We start from the raw sequence: 4,088 nt of genomic DNA on the forward strand, positions 1-4,088 counted from the left end.
CGGTCGTCCTCGAGCAGGAGTGGGGCTATAAATCCCTGCCCCTACATACAGGACTCATGTAGAAACATAATTTGGGGATGAAAACGCTTATACCTATACATGAGTCACAAATGCCATCCTAGCCACAGAAACATTGGAAATATACCATACATTATTTTTTTATGTATTAGTGCTCATTATCTTACTTGAACACGTCGTCTCAAGACGAAAAAGAAAGCTGAACAGTCACCTCCAGTCTAGTCCACCGCCATCTGCTGAGTGAATTGTGTACCTGAAGAGCCGGCCAGCTGGGAAGCTACCACTCACAAAAGCCTACAGGTGTGACTTCTGGTCAACAGGCCCCTCGTGGCCACTCCAGCCATTGCTTGTGGCAGAATGCGGGGCGACTTGGACTAACTGCAGTTCCACCCCTGACATAAACTCCTCAATTTAAAAAAGTCCACTTTACCCAATCTAAAATGGGGATGTTGTTTTATCAATACACCTCGAATTTCTCATTCAGAATGTAGATTCCTCACTTTTGTGCGACTCTTTTTCGAAGGCAGAAGAAATCGGACCATTCATCCGTTTTTACATCGCTCAAGCGTCGTTACGTGTTGTGAAAATCCTATACAACACTAATGCATTGAGTATATTTCCTCTGAGTCTTTACTCATCAGATAAAAGAATGTAGTTTCTTATCAGCTTAATATCTGCTACATCCTGAATCACAGGACTAAAATATTAAACTCATTTTTGGCTCATGACTGAGTGCTAAGAACATGCCCTACCTCTGTCGCAGGAAGCCTCATGACGTTCAGTCTTTCTTAAAAGTAAAAAAATACCTCGACATATACAACGTCTCCAAAGGTAACAGCACAGTGAACTTGTAAATATCAGGTTTATACTATGTGTAACATTATAAATTCGGTAATATAGATTTAATTACGACGGTCATCTCGCCCTCTGTAAGTGGGAGACTGAAATTTCTTTAAAAGATGTCGATACAACAAAAAAAAAACGCCAAATTAACACTCTCACTCTCAAATCATATTTGTGGTACTGTCGCTCTCACTTCCACCCACCTGGCAGCGTGGCATTGATATCAAACTAATGGGTAATTAATTAAATTTAGCGTGAGAGTCCCTTTCAATGATGAGTGATTTATTTTTCTGCAATTGGATTACACTCGCCAGGTAAACATAACAGACGCTTCCATGACGTATCTGGAGAGTGCCCACATGATAGGTAGTCACTTCCTCCAACAACAAAATGGGTGGTAACCATCGTCAAATAGCTGAAGACATCCAACGCTAACTGTCTCTCAGTTGCTTTGTCAAGCAGGTGGAAGTAAGTCACCTAGGATTCCGGCATACTGCTGAGTTATATTGATCAGTGGGGGCAGTATTATGTTTCCTTCTCTTCTCTACCCCCGCAAAGCCTCTGCCACCACGTCACGTGCGAACAGCTGCCACTAATGCCACCGGTTCGTGAACCTCCGCCCATATATCAGGAGTGTACCACTCCCAGGCAGCAATGCACCCCTCTCCATGCCGGAAAGCTGTTAATGATTCAAAATTAGCAAAAGTAACATTGTCCAATCCTTCTCAGAAGGACTGCACACCTAAATATCACAGGGGTAAATACCAGGATGTTGAACATCATGTTTCTCCTCACCGCTCTTGTAAACTAAAACCTTGTAAGAGCTGTTTCGATATCCAAGAGAGGTTGACACTGAACAATAACAAAATACCTGTCTACTGACCACCACATCCGAAACGTGTACGGTACTAGTCTACAGACCCAGATATCCTTCAGATACAGCCCTGTAGAGGCGTTCGTATTGGCTTCTGCTAAATTAGTGGGCAGACGCTTCAAGAACTCAAAAGGGAGTAACTGGAGAGCATGCGACGTTCTTTTCGAGGAACACTATTGAGAACCGACATTTGAAGCTGACTGCAGAAGGATTCTACTGCCACCAACGTACATTTTGCGTACAGACCACAAAGATAAGATACGAGAAACTAGCACACATTCGGAGCCATGCAGACAATCTTTTTCTCCGTAGCTCTCTTCGCGAGTGGACTCGGAAAGGAAATTACTGCTAGTGTTACAGGGTACCCTCCGCCAACCACTGTACAATGGCTTGAGAGGTGTCCATGTAGATGTAGACGTAAGTTTAGTCTACCTATTAAACTGTCATTGCATTCATCTAAAGGCACTCAAGTAACACGGAAGAATGTTGTCCAGTATTTGACGAAAAAATAAAAGACGGAACTTCTGCTGCTGATTGACTCTTTGTAGAAACGTTCGTATTATCCCCTAATTTTCTCATTGCTGTCACTTTACATGACGTATGTGAGAGGTTGTACTACGTTAGCCCACAATACTAAGAAAAAACGATATAGAGCTCACTTTTCAACTCCACTTTCTTTAGAGTATCGCTTACCAGCCGTATTCTCACGAATCCTCCAGTCTTCATTATGTAGCATTTCTACGAGTAAGGGATGTCGCCCACCAGGTTACAAACACCAGCTAATTATCTCCAAATCCCAATACATTCCGACAGTAGTGATCCATTAGTTTCAAGACCCTCACTGGCTAGGTAGAGCTATCACAACGATAAAAATGGCACACCTAGCATACAGAAGAAAATTCGCAACCATGCAGAGTATACATAGACTGCAGAAAGAAATTTAGAAATGTAACACCTACAATTCATCGATATCGTATGACTGTCTATAATAGATCCCTGTACGTGACGTAGTCCCCTTTAACGTATTCCTACGCCAGAGATACCATAGCGTGTGCGCCTGCTTAGCTGGGTGGTAACATGCTCGCCCCCCATGCAAGCAGAGCCGGATTCGATTCCCGGCCGGGTTTGAGATTTTCTCCGCTCGTGGACTCATCATCATCATTTCATCCTCATCACCGGCGCGAAGTCGCCCAATGTGGCGTCGAATGAAATAAGAATAGCGCTTGGCGGACGAATATCCCCGATGGGTCTCCGCCTGTGACACGAAGATGTAATTGTGTCCGCCGCGCGGGATTAGCCGAACGGTCTAGGGCGCTGCAGTCATGGACTGTGCGGCTGGTCCCGGCGGAGGTTCGAGTCCTCCCTCGGTCATAGGTGTGTGTGTTTGTCCTTAGGATAATTTAGATTAAGTAGTGTGTAAGCTTAGGGACTGATGACCTTAGCAGCTAAGTCCCATAAGATTTCACACACTTTTGAACATTTTTTTTGTAATTGTGTCCGAATCTTCGTTGAAAGCACAGCCTCTCTCTCTCTCTCTCTGTCTCTCTCTCTCTCTCTCTCTCTCTCTCTTCCTCCCTTCCTCCCTTCCTCTCCCCCCCCCCCCCCCCCCCCGCTCTTTCTCTTTTCTCTCTGTCTCTCTCTCTCTTTGTGAAAACTATGAACTAAAAATACCTCGCTAACGTCACCTGGTAGAGAACTCAATAAGATTTTACCTCGTCTGTCTCTGCCGACACATCGAGAAACAAATACTGTCTACGTGTTGACGTTGACCATATGTGGTGATCCCATTAAATATACATGTACTGGTCCACTGGAGAAGACGACCAGTGATCGAAGTCGCTTCAACAGATCTGTTTAAAGTTTTGTTGCCGGTACTGGAGGAAGACCATGTCGACTATCAGTCACAAGGAGAGTGGTCGTGTGTTTTTGTTTCATAAGCAGTTTCATACATTGTTTTTTGCTGTAACACATCGAAGCATTGTTTGACTACAACTGTGTGCACAATAATACTTTCTGTTTTTCTATCATGACTTTATTTTATTCCTGGACATTCATGTTAATGCCAAGCTAGACTAAAATATTTGCTCATAAATTGATTGTATTATACATCAACATAGAAATAGAAATAGAGACGTCAGATCACTTCAAGTTTGTTCTTGTAGTAATTCATTTATCTATTTATATAATTTTGTGCTCTCATGCTATCAGCAGTCTGACTAAAATATTTGCCCTTATATCGACTTTAATACATGTAAACAAGAAAAATTACATCTCTGAGCAAAATAGGCCAACACCATATCTTTTTGTCGAAATCTATGTTACAAGCAACAGTTGTATAGCACATCCTGGATGC

At 43.0% G+C, this 4,088-nt stretch overlaps 1 pseudogene; it reads left to right on the forward strand.

Annotated features, from left to right (window-relative positions):
* Positions 1-633: 633 nt before the first annotated feature.
* On the forward strand, positions 634-815 carry LOC124723877 (annotated as a pseudogene).
* Positions 816-4,088: the final 3,273 nt, after the last annotated feature.

This window comes from Schistocerca piceifrons, chromosome X (genome assembly GCF_021461385.2).
Source record: "Schistocerca piceifrons isolate TAMUIC-IGC-003096 chromosome X, iqSchPice1.1, whole genome shotgun sequence".
NCBI lineage: Eukaryota > Metazoa > Arthropoda > Insecta > Orthoptera > Acrididae > Schistocerca > Schistocerca piceifrons.